This window comes from Rhinatrema bivittatum, chromosome 2 (assembly GCF_901001135.1).
Source record: "Rhinatrema bivittatum chromosome 2, aRhiBiv1.1, whole genome shotgun sequence".
NCBI classification, from domain to species: Eukaryota; Metazoa; Chordata; class Amphibia; order Gymnophiona; family Rhinatrematidae; genus Rhinatrema; species Rhinatrema bivittatum.
The window spans coordinates 122,436,576-122,456,105 of record NC_042616.1 but is presented as its reverse complement, the minus strand read 5'-3'; the positions used below and the strand labels follow the sequence as shown (position 1 = coordinate 122,456,105).

Genomic DNA, 19,530 nt, shown 5'->3' with positions numbered 1-19,530 from the left:
CACGAGCGTAGGAGATCGCTCCCGGACCCCTGCTGGACCCCCAGGGACTTTTTGCAAAATGGCGTCGGCCATATGGCCATATTGCCGTACTGCAAAATGGCGCCAGCCATATGGCCGGCGCCATTTTTCATTACGGCAACACGATTCGAGTGCAGGAGGTCGTTCCCGGACCCCCGCTGGACTTTTGGCAAGTCTTGTGGGGGTCAGGAGGCTCCCCCAAGCTGGCCAAAAGTCCCTGGGGGTCCAGCGGGGGTCCGGGAGCGATCTCCTACGCTCGTGACGTCGGGGGACAGGAACCAAAATGGTGCCAGCGCTACCTTTGCCCTGTCCAATTTCGGAGCGGCCTCGAAGGGAACGGAGGCAGGCTGCGCGGCTCGGCGCACACAGGCTGCCGATTTTGGGCAGCCTTGCACGCGCCGACCCCGGATTTTAATGGATACGCGCGGCTACGCGCGTATCTATTAAAATCCCGCGTACTTTTGTTTGCGCCTGGTGCGCGAACAAAAGTACACATTCGTGCAACTTTATAAAATCCGGCCCATTGCTAACAGCTTGGGAACTGCAAGTAAACTATCTAAATAAAAGATATTTGTTCCAGGAAATGAGACAACAGATACATATGGCTCTCCAATTCCAATGCATCATTATTTGTGGGTGATTTGAAAATAAACTTGCATTTGGATATTGTACTTAGTGCTGTAAAGAAAAAAATGCATGCACTTTTGCATTTAGAACTTTCCAGTATCAGCGTTAACTGAAAAGTATAGGGCCGGATTTTAAAAAGGTTACGTGCGCTGGGCCTATTTTCAAAAGGACCAGCGACGCACATGAGTCCCGGGGCTTTACTAAAGGGGTGGGGTGTGGACGGGACGTGGACGGGGTGGTCCAGGGGTGGGGCGGGGGTGGGGACAGAGGCTCCAGGCACAGTGGCCATTTGCCGCTGTACTTGGGATGGCGCCGGCAGTTGGCCGGTGCGCGCAACTTACTTCAGCCCCAGGGCCGCAGTAAGTTTAGAAACAAAAAAAAGAAGAGAAAAAAGGTAAGGGAGAAAGGGCGGGGTAAGTAGGGGAAGGGAAAGGAAGGTGGGGTGTGGGGGCAGGGAAGTTCCCTCCGAGGCCGTTCTGATTTTGGAGCGGCCTGCGAGGGAATGGGGGAAGGCAACGCGGCTCGGAGTGGGCTCTTGCTCGCAAGGTGCACAACTGTGCACCCCCTTGCGTGCGCGGACCCCGGATTTTATAACATGCGCACAACTGTACACGCATGTTATAACATCGAGAATACATGTGTGCACGCCGGAGAGAGCACGCACATGTATACCCGCACGCTCCTTTTTAAAATCTACTCCATAATGTATCGGAAGATCTATTAAAAAGATCCTTACAACAGTTAGAGAAGAATGAATACATAGATGATTACATGAGTTTTGAAGTGAAATTAATGTAATATATGTTTATTTATTTGCAATTTCTTGTAGTCTGCAATTTCCTAAAACCTTGTCTAAAGCAGATGACACGAATCACAGTCATAAAAATCACATACAATAAAGCATAACATAACTTAAAATATATCATACAAAGTTAAAACTTGACAGTAATAATAACTGACCAAAATCCCTTCCTATTGCTTTCACCTGCTTCCTAAAATTCTTTAACTCCTGTATCTCCCTCACCTGTACTGGCAATGTATTTCATGCTAAAACTGCTACAAATAAAAAAGCTCTGGACTTAGTTCGCTCATACTTAAAATTGTATTTATTTATTTATTTTATTTATTTAAAATCTTGTCTATACCGTTGCTAAGTTATATACCATCACAACGGTTTACATGTAGGCACATAAATTAAGGTAGGTGAGTGTGTACTATAGTACATTCTAACAGGTGCCACAAAAGGTTCGGTTACAATATATCATTATAAGACAGTCAATTGTTTCGTGACAAAGGTCATGACCAGTTGTATCAGTAAGATACTATTCCCAGGTAAAAATCATATTCTATGTGTTTTACATTTACGTTTGTCAGGAAATAGAATTGTTGGGCTATTATAATGCACATTTCTGAGAATAGTGCTGTGTGCTGGTGCTCTTTTGCCTCCTCCTGTAAATGTTCTATTCTCCGGTCTCTTTTAAAAATGCTTGTTTAAAAAGCCATGTTTTTAAACTTTTCTTAAAGGTTTTGAGATCTCTTTCCAATCTGATCTCTAGAGGCATAGTGTTCCAAAGTGTGGGGCCTGCTAAAGATAAGGACCTTTCTCTCACTTGAGTTAGTCTCGCAGTCTTTACTGAAGGAATGGTTAAGAGTGCTTTGTTTGCTGATCGAAGGTTTCTGTGTGGGACGTGTACTTGTAGTGCCACGTTTAGCCAGTCCGTTTTTTCATCATGTATTAGTTTATGTATGTTACATAAGGCTTTGTATTTTATTCTGTGCTCAATAGGTAACCAATGTAATTCCGCTAGAGTTTCAGTTATATGGTCCCACCTTCTTTTTTCGGTTCGTAATCTAGCTGCTGTGTTTTGAAATATTTGAAGTGGCCTTAATGTTGTATTCGGGAGTCCTAGTATAAGTGCATTACAGTAGTCAGTACTAGAGAAAACCAGCGCCTGAAGTACTGTTCTGAAATCAGTTGGTGTTAGTAGTGGTTTTAGTTTTCTGAGGATCATGAGTTTTGCATAGCCTTCTTTTACTTTTAGCGATATGTGTTGTTTTAGATTGATTTCTGGGTCCATTATTATTCCAAGGTTCCGTACTTTTTCAGCTAGGTCAATTTTCTGGTTGTTTTTGAGTATTATTAGGGTTTGAATGATTTCGATATTTTTTCGTTCTAAGTGTAGAAATTCTGTTTTTTTCATGTTAATCACAAGTTCCATTTGGTTTAGTAATTGTTTTATTATGTCTAAGTACATGCTAAAATGTGCTAACAGGAAGAATCTGCAGCAATCATGTGCCTTCTGAGTTCAAAGGCCTTACAGGAATATATGATATATATATATATATATATATATATATATATATACACAGTATATGTCCAGTATATCTGTGCATTGGTCTGTCTGTTCATAAATAGTTCTCAAAGAGCCCTTTATAATTAAAATGCATGCTTTTAAACCCCTCTTTACTTAAGGGATCTATTTCTTGAGTGATTGTGAATACTGAATTGAACAGTTGAAAAATGTTACTAGAGACATGCCCATGGGGCTCACCAAAGACATTTCATAAATTCAAAATAAAGCAGCTACTCCTGCATTTGAGGGGTGGAGTGGTTGTAATGTTTTCTTGTAGCTGAATGTTCTCTAAATGTAAAGATATTGATATATTCTAGTCTCCAGGGAAATCAATGAAAACTTAAATCACAAAATTAAATAAAAACCAAAGCTACTGACATTACATGATAACATTTTCTGAAGCAGCAATGTGAAATTTTATGACTCTGTAGCAGTGGATTATTGTCTCAAAAATCAATACCATTTTTAGAGCAATTTGTGATAGATAGTGAGTGTCCTGTCATTACCCAAGACAATGTCATAAGTAGACAAAATAAGAAGGTAATAAAAGGTGTTCCCCCATTGAATGTGTGTGCAGGTTTCTTATTTATGTTCCACTGTTTCAGGCACTTTAGAGCAGATTGCATTAAGGCTCTGTAGATATTTCTCTGTCCACAGAGGGCTCACAATCAAACTTTGTACCTAAGGGCAATGGAGGGTGAAGTGACATGCCAAAAGTCACAAGGTGTGGGTAGCAGGATTTGAAACCTGGCTTATCTCCCACTACGCTATCCACTAGGCTACAAGAGGAGATGATATGCTAGAATGCTTGAAATGCAACATTTCCTGCTTACAGCCTCTGAATATGTCAAAGGCTAAATCTTATGCAAAGTGCTACTTATTACCCATAAGTGCCTAGTCTACACCTTAACAAAAAAAATGTAAAAACAAGAGGTGAATTTGGTAAAATGTCTGTGCAAGTTTCTGAATATAAAAATGCTTAACCTCTAGTTCATTACTTATCCCGTCCTTCACTATGTCATGCCATATATTTCAGGATAGTCTTTCTTTATTAACCTTTATAGATAGGCATGACTATGAGACCACAGCAACATGGGAGATGCTAAGCTCTTTAGATCTCAAAAGCTAAGCAGGGTTTGGATAGACTAGTACTTGGCTAGGAACGAGTAGGGATGATCAGCTGCTGTGAGTTGCAGAAGACAATGGGGGTATCACTGATATTTTCTGTCAAGAAAAGGTAACATATACCATGACTGAGCCATGATTATCCAAACATCAACATTCAGAAGTGGGTAGAAAAAGGAACAAGCCCTGAGATCATGAAAATATGTATAAAATCCATAGAAACATGCCCATCCAATTAATTTATCTAGCCCTTACAAGTCCCATCGTGCCCTCAGAGATCCCCTATATATATATTCCATGCTTTCTTGAATTCAGATACGATATTTGTCTCTACCACCTCCACTGGGAGGCCGTTCCAAGCATCCACCACCATCTCTACAAAGAAATATTTCTTAAGATTACTCCTGAATCTAACCCCCCTTTCAACCTCATGGGATGAGGCTTGTCATGGGATGAGGCTTGTCTCCAGTACATGGAAACCTTTGAGATATTTAGATCTCTATCATATCTCCACATCTGCCTTGGCTTTTTAAGTCTATCCCCATATTCTTTAGAATGAAGACTGCTGATCATTTTAGTAGCCTCCCTCTGGCCCGACTCTAACTGATTTATATCCTCTTGAAGGATGGGTATGCCTCCTTCCTCTCCCTCCATTTTCTCCAGCTATTGATTCATGCGAGGGGGGAGGGGGATGAAGCCAATATTGATTGGGAATGGATAAGGGCTGCAAAGGAGAAACTGCAGAAAGGCCCTGGATCCTGGAATTGGCTACATGGTTGTAATAGTGGCAGATACCTCTCCCTCCATGGCAGTGTGGCAAGTTCATGCCTGTATGACCACACTGCTAAGTGTATCCCAGCATGCCAAGGGGCTGCAGTAACAGCATCCAGGCAGAGGGAAGCAGCTGGCCTCAGCAGGTGATTGGCTGGCCACCATAGAGAGAGGAGGTGGCTTGCAAGCCATCCCCTCCTCTTTGGCTCCCAGCAAGCTGCCTATGTCCCATCCACCTGTGCACATTTACCTATGTCCCATCCATCCCTGTGCACATTTACCCCTGCTAATCTTTTCTAAGAAAAAAAATATGCATATACTTTTGAAAATTGAAAAGTGCATGAGCAAGTGCAAACCCTCCAACAACCTCAAGCCTGAGAACTCCTCTTATCACTGCGAGTAAAAGTACGGGCAAAGAAGAGGTCATTTGAAATGGAGTTAAGCGTGGAAATGTAAAATACTATTGTAGCAATTTTCAAAAGCCATTTATGCAAGTAAAGTGCACTTACACGGGTAAATCCTATGAACAATTCAATGGCATATATTGAACCAATTATCAAAAGCCTACCTACTCCAGTAAAATGCATTTACTGGAGTAAAACCAATTTCACGTGTGTAAATGCTTTGTAAAATCAGGGTGCATGTGAACATTTATACCCACATGTATAGCAGGCAAGCCATTTACGTGGGTGAAGTACTCTTTAACCACAGAAATGGCTTTGAAAGTTACCCTTTATAAGGTGAATTTTAAAAGTCCAGTGTGCGCCAAATCCGGGAGATCCGTGCAAAAGTCGGGCCAGCGTGTGCCGAGCGGATTTTAAAATCCGCCCACGTACGTGCATGCTTGCCACTTCACACACAAATGAAAAGTTCCGAAAAAGGAGTGGGATATGGGTGTGGTTTGAGCAGGGCATGGGCATTCCTGGATTTCACATTTTCAAAAGTCTACTTACTCCACAGTAATCTACACACACACAGGCGTGCACCAGAGTCCCCTGCCGCATAACTTTACTTCTGCTATGGATGGCGTGTAAGTCGTAAAACAAAAAAAAAAACTGAACACATCAGTGGGGTTTTAAGGGTCAGGGCTAATGAGGAAGAAGGGAGGCTATTAAACTGTGTGAGTGTGTGTGTGTGTGTGTGTGTGTGTGGGTGTGGGGGTTGGAAGTCCTATTCCTTAACCGAGTGAACTGGGAATGAACTGGTAAGACTGGTAATGGTGTTACCGCGCATCTTTTAACATCCCCCCATTTACATGGCGGAAGCGGCATTTGTGCGCATGGGCACTCATCCACATAAAATTGCATGTAAATGTGCAAGCGTTCAGGCTATTTTATAACATGCGCGCATATCTATGCACTTAAGTTATAAAATGGCCACAGGCCAACAAACGCACGTACATGTGCGGCCATGTGCCACTTTGAAAGTCACCGTTTACGTGTCTATATTTGAAATGCAGGCAAGTGAAATCCACTGAATTTGTTTCCTGTACTAACTAGTGTTGAAGGGATTTATATAGGGATGTGCACACTGGAAAATTTAGTTTCATTGTGTTTAGTTTGGTGGGGGGTGTTTTGTTTTCTGGTTTATTTTTTTATTTTTGTTTTACTTGCATGCTATTGACAGCACACACTAAAGCAAACCCACCCCCGCCAACATTTTTTTTAAAAAGCTGTATCTTCCCTCATCGAGCTGACCAGTGCCACATTGAAGTTCGACACTGGCAGGCTAGGAGTGACCAATGGTCGGTAAGATACAGGGGGCAGAGAAGGAGTCGAGAGCCTGGGGAGGTTGGAGGGAATATGACAAGCCCTGGAAAGATTTTTTTTTTTTTAATTTTGAAGGTCTGGGTTTTTTAGGGGTGGGGGAGGTGGTCAGGACTTGTAGCCTGCTATTTGAAAACAAAACAAAAAATGAATCAAATTGCTTAGATTTTATTTTTAAAATAAAATGAAATGGGAAATTTCATTGACATTCTATATTTTGTTCCAAACAAAAGCACATCCCTATCGCTATATGGCAACACCCAACTGACTAATGCTGCTAAAAGCCCAAACAGCAGGTGGACATTCTTTTCCGTAATTGCACAGATTATATGGAAATGGGTCAATTTTCAAAAACCACCTCAGCATATTAGATATAGCCAGATTTTCTGCCATATCTAACTGGCTAGATATGCAGCTAAAAATCCATCTAAATCTAACTGGACAAAATTCAACTGACTAAATTTAGGGCAGCCATTTATCCAACTGGAGTTGTGTAGTGAAATTTAGATTGGTAGCACTGAAAATCTATCCGATTGACTAAATCCAAATGAAAATGCATATTACTCATTCCCTTTTATGACTGGCTAAATCTGAAGACCCGAGCCACCTTGGCTAAAGGGTGCAGTGCCTGAACCTTGGAGGTGCTCTGTTTCCGAAGCAAAGAAGGGGGCAGAGGCTGGGGGATGGGCTGGAGACCACAAGTTAAAGGGGGGCTATCCTACCTACCAGCCACTTCTTTTGGTGGGTTTCCCCACCCAGTCTGCCCATTTGGGGACAGCTTCCAAGGTTTCAATGTGGAGAGGTAGGTGTGAAGGACTGCTGAACAGTCGCGGCACAGGGGATGAGGTTGACTACATCCTAAGGCACTCAGCATGTGCGGTGTTTGAACCCTGGCCAAGCACAGAATACTAAGCAATGTGGTATTCTGTTTCTATGTGGCATCGGTAAGTGGGAGCAAAACGAGTTTCCTGTCAAGTCTTCGGCTTTGACAGCCGGGATTGGCCTGTGCACTACCCTAAATTGTGTTGGTATGCTTAATGAATAACCTCTGCTTTTTTAGGAACCAGAGCCTCAATGCACTGCAGAGAACATTTGTCAGTGAACAAGGATAGAAATGTAGGATTACCTGAGGGGTGAGTCTTTGACGGCCTGCGTCACCTAACAGCTCTACATTGCTGTAGCATAATGCTATGAGCAGTTTGTAAAATTGAGGCGTGGCTTTGAATGCCCTATGCTCCCTATGGTGCTACATTGCTGTAGCATGATCCTATGGAGCATTTGTCAAATTGAAATTTAGCAGGTGATTGAGAATATGTTAGTAAATAGTAATTGATGGTTAGTAAACTGAATTGTATGCAACTGAGTTGCAAGCAATTGGCCTATGTTCCTGCCATATCCATCCATTAAAGATCTTCTTTGAGAATATTGGTGTGACAGAGTTGTCTCTTATAAATATAATAGGAGTACTTGGGATGGGGTGGGAAGAATAGGGGTGTGAGTGATCAGTCATGGGTAGGTGAGAGTTGGTAGTTGCCCGCACCTGAGACAGTTGTGATTTAAGATGCATCAGTTTTGCTGGTCAGCAGAAGGTGATGGTGGGAATTTTTACCTTGTTAGATTTATCTGGCTAAAAACGTTTGAAATTAGCCAGATAGATTTTCAAAAGATTTATCTCAAGTGTTCCCTTCTCTATAAAATGTTCAAGATGGCAAAGGAAAGTGTGAGATGTGAATTTTTCTTTAAAATATTCTGATGGTTCTACCTTCTTATGCAAAGAAATTCAAAATGTATACAATAATTTACCCATAAGTACAAAACAGGAGAGAACCCTTTATAAATCAGACTCCAGCTATTTTATAGAACAATGTGAAACTATTCTAGTTTTGGAGAGATGGGGTTGGGGTGGGGGGGGGAGGTTAATGTATTCCTTTATCTCACTATATTCATTATCTACAGAATAGAAGAGATTGTTCCATTGCATAATTTTCAGTTTAATTTATTCAATGTCTATCCTATGCCTTTTTCATCAGTTATACTTCCTTAGTCAACCTTCTTGATATGAAAAGAGATTACACATGTTTTTCTCTACCTGGAAATTCTCAAATAAATATTAAACTTTAGGCCACTAAAATGGTCCCTTCAAGAGCAATATCTGTTCTTTGTTGCTCCTAACTGTGGGATAGCCGAGTAACTTTCATAGGCTGGAGGCAGGAATCACACTGACTCCAGACTTTCTTCTTTCAAATTTCAGCTTTATTACAATAATCAGCATACAAACAATGTAGAATTCTTACCTCCAGCAGTGTATCTACAGGTCTTACCTTCTGACAGAGAAGGATCAGAAGCTGTCTTCTCCTGCAGATATGGGACCTCCTGTTCCCAGCTGAGTTTTTCCTCTTATCCTGCTCAGCAGGGTCCCATCCACAAAGATCTCTTTCTCTATGTAGGTTTTAAGGTAGACGAAGCTAAATGCCTGGTCCCAATCAGGTTAAAGCAGGGTTGTAGGGTCACTTCTTTACATACCTTCCCCCTCAGCTCAAACTTGTTGGGACAAGCATCTCCACTCACTCCCCAATATACTTCTCATGGCTTCCCGCCAGCTAGACTCTGGGTAGGAACTGTAGGATCATACTCTCTCTCTCTCTTTCATTAGGATTGCCCCAAATTCCACCATTAGCAGAACCGCCCAATGTCCACCTACAGTTCTTAAATTGAGTCCCTTTGCTGCTCTGGGTTCCACTCCTTCTCTTGCAGGACTCTCTTTACTTCCTTTGGGTGCTATCATTTTGATTCTTCTTCCGCTCAATCTATACCCGGCTTCACCTCTTTCTCAATTCTTCTCCTGCTGTCTTCTGACTCCTCTGTACCATCACCAACTGCCGCGCTTCTCTCTGGCCACTCCACATCACCTCTCTCTGGCCTCTCTGCAGCGCCTCTCTCTGGTCACACCACAGCACCTCCATTTGGTCTCTCTGTAGAGCCTCTGACTGGCCTCTCTGTGTTGCCTGCCTCAGACCAGTCTGTTTTGCTTCCATCAGGCCACTCTGTATTGTTTTCTTCAGTGTAGCCTGTGATGCTTCCTACAGGCCAGGCTGTAAAGCTCCACCATGTGTTCTCTTGCATGTCAGTCACAGTCATTACAGGTTCATTCACCTGACTTCCATTCTCTTTTCTTGTACTATGCTGTGCCTCTCCTTGAAACTTAGGCTTTTCTTCCACCCATGCTAAAATTTTCTGTCACACTGTCCACAGATTCCTTTCTGGCTCAAGCACATTCGCTGCTCTTATCTTCCTTTTCACCTTTGTACCTCTGGAGGGTAAAGCACCAGTCATGTGATTCAAATGGCTACTGTGCTTTTCCAGATTCTAACTGCAGTGAACCCTTCCCTGGTCTTACTTCTGGCAGACTGGCAGTTAGGATCATACCTCTTGCTTCCCATTCATTCTAAACACATGCCCAAGGAGTCTGGTGTTTTATGGCACATTTGCTTCTGTCCTTCTTGGAGGCTTTTAATCCACTCTTCTGTTTCTTCATTAGTCATGCTTTACCACAGACAAGGCTTACTTCCTTGATCTTAGTGCAGAGCAAATAGCTTGCTGCTGGAGGGCCACTTCCTATTCAACCACACACTACAACAAACTGTTCCTTTTTTTCTCTGAGGAAAAGGAAAAAACGTGTTTGTCCAGCAAATAACTCACTCAGTCTTCCTTGACTAAGCAAACAGAGCTTCTCTCCTGATGTGCAATCAAACCTTTAAAGCTGCTATTTTTCTTCAGACCCTAAAGCACAGTTCTCTATTTTAAAGAAAAACATTTAAAACTATTTGACTTCTGAACTCCTTCCTGAATCACAGTCTTTTAAACTTATCAGTACTCTATGCACAGCCAGCAACACTGCTTCTGCCTCAAACTGCTTTTTGGCAGGAATGATAAACAACACTTTTCTTTTTCTTCTTTCTTCTTTTCCCTCCTTTGGAGACTTGGATTTTTGTCTGTGCAGAGTGCAGTGCAGAAATCATATGTGAGATAGCCAGATAACCTTCATAGGCTGGAGGCAGTAATCACACTGACTGCAGAATTTCTTCTTACAACTTTCAGCTTTATTACAATAATCAGCAAACAAACAAAGTAGACTGCTTATCTCCAGCAGTGTACCTACAGCTTTTACCTTCTGACAGAAAGGGATCAGGTGCGGACTTCTTCTGGAGATGCAAGGCTTCCTGTTACCAGCTGAGTTCTCCCTCTTATCCTACTCAGCAGGGCCCTGCCCACAGAGCTCTCTCTCTCTATAGTTATTAAGGTGGACCAGACTAGATGCATGGTCCCATACAGGTTAAAGAGGGGATATAGAACCACTCCTTTACACTGACATAAAAATAAATGAGTGAGAAATAACTTGTTATAAGTGAAAATCAGTAAAGAATATGCCATGATTCAATACATGCTGAATATGATGATGTTCAGTTAATCAATCTGGCAGTATCAGTGAACAGTTCTGAATCAGTTCCTACCTTTAGAAGCAGAGTTTGTCTCTTTCCATAAGGTGTGAAACCAAGAAGTCTGAGGGCTCAAAATGCATTTAGAATTCAAATTAGAATTCTAATTGTGATCTGGCATGCAGACAGCAATAAAGCTGAAGATATATGTAGAAATCCATGTGCACTCCCTGGGCAGTTCCACGAAAAAGAAAGCAGTTGTTTATGGGCACTCAGTGTTAAGATTACAAAGAGGAACCTGCAGCTTTTTAAAAGAGTCAACAGTGTATAGTTTCTTCCCTAAGTTAAGGAAGACAAAATGGATGCTGCCAGACTCTATTTCATCAGTAATGTTTACACAGCTCTGTTTCATAAGGCTGAACCATGACTGATTCTTTTCTTTTCAACATATGAGTTACAAAATACAATAAATATTTAACTCCACAATTTATAAAAGGTAAATAAATAGACACGAGGCTTATGTTCTTTCCTCTTGCATTTTTTCTTTTATTGCATTATAGAAAGGTTTAGATTTTACAAAGTATGAACTGCCTGCAGGGCTGGTGCAAGGCTTTTAGGCGCTTTAGGTGAACTTTCTGCCTTGTGCCCACTCCCATCCCTCTATCCTTTCCCCTGGTCCCAAATTCATTCACTGAAACGCCACTTGTGGCCTGCTGAGTGTTTGCTTTTTCCGGCCATGAGCAGAATGGGTACTACTCACAGCTAACCGACTCTGTGCTTCTCTCAGCCGCGAGCGGGATAGGCTCTGCTTGCAGCCCCACATGGCTGCTCTTCGCCACCTCCCAATGACTGGCGCCATAGGTGACCGCCTAGTTTGCCTAATGGGATGCACTGGCCCTGACTGCCTGGATGACTCATATCAATTAAAGACAAAATATAAGGAAAGAAAAGGTGCTCAAAAATTGCAAATGTAAAACATTAATCTGACTTAAAAATCTTTAAGTAGTGGGACAGTTCCAATCAATCACTCAGTCACTTTCGGTTCTTTGTTGATTGTTCATAGATGTAGCAAATTAAATCAAATGTATTGAGCATTTTCTCACAGATATAAAATGGGATTCCCTCTTCTGGAATAACATGTGCTAAATGGTCATGGTAAGTACCTACGACATAGAACATGCAATAACATGGCATATGTTGCAGTAAGAGACATATTTTATTTTTTATGTATTTATAAAATCTTATATTCCACAACTTTCTAGCATTGAGCATCCAATGCAGATTACAATCTTATATCTAGAAACATAACAATGCCATATACATATACATACATATTAATGGGTGGAACAAATGTAAAGCAGTTTGTTAAGTGTTAGGGCATAGGCGTACTAAAGGCTATAAGTGCTAATGTGGACACTTTGATGCTGATTAATTAACACCTCCAGAACTGATGTGTTATTGTGGAACAAGACTCTTAGCTAACAGTCACAAAATACCATGAGTAATTTTAGAATGCACTGTTAAGCACTATTTATTTTAATAATTTTTTACAATTTATTTATTTACCATTCACAATCATGGTGGCTTATAAATTTAAAACAAATAAAATCAAATACTTCCATTGCAAATGAATTATGTTACATATCCCGAGAATTCTACATCACTGAGTAATAGTCAGTCTGCATTCTGTTCCATACCTTTTACTGTTCTCTGTACTATCAACAACCCACTCGTTCTCCCCACCTATCTAGGGTCTACCCTTTAAGACAGCATCTAAACAATATATGCCAATGACTGCATGACCTACTGGAGGCTTCAAGTTGCTTGTCAGCTCTGCTAACAGCAGCTACAGAACCAAGAACAAGCACTGGAGACAGAGTTGGAGCAGCAGCATCAGTGGGCCCCATAAAAACTTCACTAACAGCTGCAAAGATGAAACACAGGTCATGGCATTAGCATATCTTTTGCACCCACACTCCTCTGCTGGACCTTTCTGAATAGGAGGTGATACAAAGTAGGGATGTGAATCGTTTTTTGACGATTTAAAATATCGTCCGATATATTTTAAATCGTCAAAAATCGTTAGAGGTGATATACAATAGGAATTCCCCCGATTTATCGTCAAAAATCGTAAATCAGGGGAAGGGGGAGGGCGGGAAAACCAGCACACTAAAACAACCCTAAAACCCACCCCGACCCTTTAAAATAAATCCCCCACCCTCCCGAACCCCCCAAAATGTCTTAAATTACCTGGGGTCCAGTGGGGGGGGGTCCCGGTGTGATCTACCCATCGAGCAAAGAGTACATTATAAAACACTATGTATCATACGTAAATTAATACATAATGAAAAAGCTGAATGGCTGAATACAGCCCTCCGCGTACACGTCCCTAACAGAAACCTGAGATCAGCAAATAAAACATTACTAACCATCCCCTCAATTAAAACAGCTAAACTATCCCAAGTAAGGGAAAGAGCACTTTCCTTAGCTAGTCCTATGTTATGGAACTCCATGCCTATCGAGATCCGCTTACAAACAGACATCAAAACCTTCAGAAAACATTTAAAAACATGGTTATTTAAACAGGCGTACAACATAGAGAGAGGAGAGTAAAACACAGGGAATAAGAAAATCGATCTGCAGAACACTCAAGCACACTACCCCAATCTACATGGGTATATATTCTACTTTTATTGAATTTTAAAATCTGTTAAAGTAAAGAATGGGCATGATATAACATGATACAACACTTCCAATTATGAGTAATTATAAACGAACTATGTTACCGTAAATTCTTGGCACCTGTTTAATGATAGATTTTCCAATATTATTATTTGTGCCTTATTGTAAACTGTTATGATGGTACCTAACTTAATGACGGTATAGAAAAGTTTTTAAATAAATAAATAAATAAATAAATAAATAAATATCCAGTGAGGGTAGCAGAGTTGATAGATGAACAAAAACTTTTCTACTTTGAGTAACAGACACCTGCAAAGGTCACAGTCAAAATTGCTGATGTGCTAAATATTCATTCAGAATAGACAGTGGATGGGGGGGGGGGGGTCATCATAAGTACATGTAACTGCCTTAAGTAGCCAAATGGTGCTCATCTTTTACCACTTCGCAAAGAAGCTTTGACAGGTATCAATTTTCCTGTATTCTTTAAAATAATCCTCATCCATGACAAAGACAGAACATGGTTTCCAGATATTTTCATGGCTACAATCTAACTTCAGTGCTTGTTTGAATACCACCAGATTGAATACTATGGGGTAAATGTTTCTAACATCTAGTTGAGAACTAGGCAGGTAAAAACAGGATTTATGTGGATAGAATGGTTGAATCTTTCTAAGTGAATTTTCAAGTGGCTACAAGTAGGTGCATATTTTCATAATGTGTGTAATTTAGCCACAGTATAAAATTGTACCTGATGGCAGAATGTGGTCAGGGGGGGAGGGGAAGGTAGGGAACTAAGCACGTATATATATTTAACTTTTTTAAATAAATGTGAGTGGACACATACTTTTAGCCACATAACAAGACAATATTCAAACACAAAGTACACAGGCACCATGTGGTGGAATTCTGACTAGAAATGTGTGGGCTAAAAAGTAGGCATGTGGAGACCCAAATGCTGAGAGCTTTATGTAATCATTTGCCTTTGTTACGGCTGGGCCATTTCCATCTGCTAATTCAAGATGTCGTGATCAATGGCCTAGATTACACTAATGCTCTTTACCTAGGTATTCCAGCAACCACCCTTAAACTTCGACAACTAATTCAGAAGACAGCTGCTTGTCTGTGATTGCAGGTGAGGCACTTCGAGAACACAATATCCCCAATATCACAGTCATTGCATTGGCTCCCAGTTATTTGGTGTGTCAGGTTTAAGGTCATCCTGCTGATTTTGAAGGCTCTGCATGGCATGATGCCACCATTTATTATTTCAGCCTTGAAAGCATGTGTTCCCACTTGTCAGCTTCACTCACATTTTCTGGGAATTCTCTTTTTGTCACCTGAGATTGTGCAAATTGAGGGAGGGAATTGTCGCTATTCCTAGCACGGCCCTTTGAAAATCCTTGCCTGAGGGCTTGAAGGCTGAGGTTTGCTTAAAAACTTTTAGAAAAAGCTAAAAGGTTTCTTGTTTGAACAGGCATATAGGGAATGGTAACTTTTCTGCAGTAGATTAGAACAATTAATGGTTTGTCCCACTGTAGTTCATCCCACAGTGATGTTAGATCTATTTTTGCTTGACTCACAATTGCCATTTCATTGTTGAAGTTGATGGGTTCATTTTCTATGTGATTATGTACATTTGTACTATAACCTGCTTAGGATAATAGATAGGAAGGTTAGAACAAATTAGAGATGTGAATCGTGTCCTCGATCGTCTTAACAATCGATTTCGGCTGGGAGGGGGAGGGAATCGTATCGTCGCCGTTTGGGTGTTTAGAGTATCGTGAAAATCGTTAAAATCGTGAACCGGCACACTAAAACATCCTAAAACCCACCCCCGACCCTTTAAATTAAATCCCCCACCCTCCCGAACCCCCCCCCCCCAAATGCCTTAAATTACCTGGGGGTCCAGCGGCGGTCCGTAGCTAAATCGGGGGAAGGGAGAGGGCAGGAAAACCGGCACACTAAAACACCCTAAAACCCACCCCGACCCTTTAAATTAAATCCCCCACCCTCCCGAACCCCCCCAAATGCCTTAAATTACCTGGGGGTCCAGCGGCCATGGTCTATGGCGCCGCCATTTTGCAAAATGGCGGCGCAAAATGGCGGCAGCCATAGACCAACACGATTCGACTGCAGGAGGTCGTTCCGGACCCCCGCTGGACTTTTGGCAAGTCTTGTGGGGGTCAGGAGGCCCCCCCAAGCTGGCCAAAAGTCCCTGGGGGTTCAGCGGGGGTCCGGGATCGATTTCCTGCTGCGAATCGACTGCAGGAGGTCGTTCAGCCGGGGTCCCCCGGCTGAACGACCTCCTGCAGTCGATCTCCTGCCGGCACCATTTTCCGTACGGAAAACGATTCACGGCAGGAGATCGCTCCCGGACCCCCGCTGGACCCCCAGGGACTTTTGGCCAGCTTGGGGGGGCCTCCTGACCCCCACAAGACTTGCCAAAAGTCCAGCGGGGTCCGGAACAACCTCCTGCAGTCGAATCGTGTTGGTCTATGGCCGCCGCCATTTCGCGCCACCATTTTGCAAAATGGCGGTGCAGAATGGCGCCGGCTGAAGACAACACGATTCAATTGCAGGAGGCCGTTCCGGACCGCCGCTGGACCCCCAGGTAATTTAAGGCATTTGGGGGGGGGGTTCGGGAGGGTGGGGGATTTAATTTAAAGGGTCGGGGTGGGTTTTAGGGGGTTTTAGTGTGCCGGTTTTCCTGCCCTCCCCCTTCCCCCGATTTACGATTTTTTGACGATAAATCGGGGGAATTGGTATTATATCGTGGCCCTAATGATTTTTGATGATTTAAAATATATCGGACGATATTTTAAATCGTCAAAAAACGATTCACATCCCTAGAAAAAATATAAATAAATACATAAATGAATAAAAATACTCTGAAATATATAAAGAAGAAATAACAGCTCTACGTTAAAACTTCAGTCAACATTTGCTTTCCCCTCTGTTTCTAATGCAGTATATACAGGAAGAATAAGGAGTCAATGTCCAGCTATAGTGTGCCTGAAAGAAATGATTAAGGGGGATCCCTGTTTAGTTCTTAAAGGAGCTAGGCCTTCTAAGAAGCCAAGAAATATTATTAATGGAATAAAGGTAGTAGGGATGTGAATCGTTTTTTGACGATTTAAAATATCGTCCGATATATTTTAAATCGTCAAAAATCGTTAGAGGCGATATACAATAGGAATTCCCCCGATTTATCGTCAAAAATCGTAAATCGGGGGAAGGGGGAGGGCGGGAAAACCGGCACACTAAAACAACCCTAAAACCCACCCGACCCTTTAAAATAAATCCCCCACCCTCCCGAACCCCCCCAAATTATCTTAAATTACCTGGGGTCCAGTGGGGGGGTCCCGGTGTGATCTTCCACTCTTGGGCCACAGGTGCGTTAATAGAAATGGCGCCGGCGCTACCTTTGCCCTGTCATATGACAGGGCAAAGGTAGCGCCGGCGCCATTTTGGTTCCTGTCCCCCGATGTCACGAGCGCAGGAGATCGCTCCCGGACCCCCGCTGGACCCCAAGGACTTTTGGCCAGCTTGGGGGGTCCTCCTGACCCCCACAAGACTTGCCAAAATTCCAGCGGGGGTCCGGAAGCGACCTCCTGCACTCGAATCGTATTGCCGTATTGCAAAATGGCACCGGCCATACGGCCGGCGCCATTTTGTATTGCAATATGGCCATATGGCCGGCGCCATTTTGTATTGCGTTAATAGAAATGGCACCGGCGCTACCTTTGCCCTGTCGATGATTCGAGTGCAGGAGGTCGCTTCCGGACCCCCGCTGGACTTTTGGCAAGTCTTGTGGGGGTCAGGAGGCCCCCCAAGCTGGCCAAAAGTCCCTGGGGGTCCAGCGGGGGTCCGGGAGTGATCTCCTGCACTCGTGACGTCGGGGGACAGGAACCAAAATGGCGCCGGCACTACCTTTGCCCTGTCATATGACAGGGCAAAGGTAGCGCCGGCGCCATTTCTATTAACGTACCCGTGGCCCGAGAGTGGAAGATCACACCGGGACCCCTCCACTGGACCCCAGGTAATTTAAGACATTTTGGGGGGGTTCGGGAGGGTGGAGGATTTATTTTAAAGGGTCGGGGTGGGTTTTAGGGTTGTTTTAGTGTGCCGGTTTTCCCGCCCTCCCCCGATTTACGATTTACACGATTTTAAAAAAAACAAAACCGCGACGATCCGATTCCCTCCCCCCCCAGCCAAAATCGATCGTTAAGACGATCGATCACACGATTCACATCTCTAAAAGGTAGTGTAATTTCAGTTACTTTGTGAATCAAAAAAAGGATCTCTAACCAAAATAATTTTATTATGGGATGATACTGCTATCACATATTGAAAAACTTTCCTTTTTTCCAAATTCTGCCAACAGTGGCCTGATGATTTGATTCCCATCTTAATCAAGGAGGCTGGTATGTAGTACCATTTATATATTATTTTATGTTCACTTTCTGAGAAAGAACTTGATAGAATTACCTCGCCTGAGTCTATCAAAGATATGTGACCACCTTTGGACAGACAGAGTGAAACCAAGTTCAGACTCACATTTTTCTAAAAAGTATAAGTATCTGTATTAGGAATTCAATAAAAATTGAAGAGATTTTGGAACTTGTTGCCCTATTTTGAGATTCCTTTAAAATTATACATTCATATTTGGCAAAGTCACTAATACAGTTTCATTTGTGTAGTGGGTTTGTGAATAATCCTTTAAGTAATAAGTATTCTGGTGCATGGCTAAATAGTGTAAGTATGCTACTTATTGAGACCATGCTAATTAGCATGAGCATGCTCAGTTCCCTCTTCATTCTGTTTTTTTCTATTGGCTTCCAAAGGTATACAAGTAAGCTTTGCACATTGCTTGTCAATGCAGATGAAAGAAATGGAAGATTTACTGGACTCTAGGGAGAGGAGATCAAAGGAGAACAGAGTTCCAGGAGAGCAACAATTTGACATGACTGCATATTTAGAAGTAAGGATATTCAAAGAATGCTGTGAGAAGATAAGTGGGAACAGAAAGGAGCATACATGGAGGAGCCCCAGGTAGAATCTAGACCATCTAAGTCAGAAGAGCACCCTGTGTCTGACCATTCTCCCCTCTACCATCACCCTGTAATATAGGCATTGCAGTGGTTGCACCACACAATCTACTACTACTCCAAAGCTCGGAGAAGAGATGGCTGAGGGGGGATATGATAGAGGTCTTTAAGATCTTGAGAGGTCTTGTAGATGTGAATCGGTTATTTACACTTTCGAATAATAGATAGACTAGGGGGCATTCTATAAAGTTAACAAGTAGCACATTTAAGACTAATTGGAGAAAATTCTTTTTCACTCAACGCACAATAAAGTTCTGGAATTTGTTGCCAGAGGATATGGTTACTGCAGTTAGTGTAGCTGGGTTCAAAAAAGGTTTGGATAATTTCTTGGAGGAGAAGTCCATTAACGGCTATTAATCAAGTTTACTTAGGGAATAGCCACTGCTATTAATTGCATCAGTAGCATGGGATCTTCTTAGTGTTTGGGTAATTGCCAGGTTGTTGTGGCCTGGTTTGGCCTCTGTTGGAGGCGGGATGCTGGGCTTGATGGACCTTGATGGATGCTGGGTCTGACCCAGCGTGGCAATTTCTTATGTTCTTATGTTCTTAACACTAAAACCAAAACAATTGGTCAGTTCAAGTAAGCTGTAGAAGCTCAGAATACTGTTCAGTTTCAAGCCTCGCAAATGAGAATCAAATAGAT

At 42.4% G+C, this 19,530-nt stretch overlaps 1 long non-coding RNA gene across 4 annotated transcripts in view; it reads right to left on the bottom strand.

The window, feature by feature from the left end:
• LOC115084134 overlaps positions 1 to 19,530 on the bottom strand; it is a 311,664-nt gene that overhangs the window by 274,712 nt on the left and 17,422 nt on the right. Inside the window, exon 1 of one of the 4 annotated variants that reach the window (XR_003854475.1) lies at positions 11,173 to 11,397. The exons of the other annotated variants lie outside the window; for them this stretch is intronic. This is a non-coding gene — a long non-coding RNA (uncharacterized LOC115084134). Of the gene's footprint in view, positions 1 to 11,172; positions 11,398 to 19,530 lie in introns of those variants that run through there. 4 annotated transcript variants of the gene reach the window in all.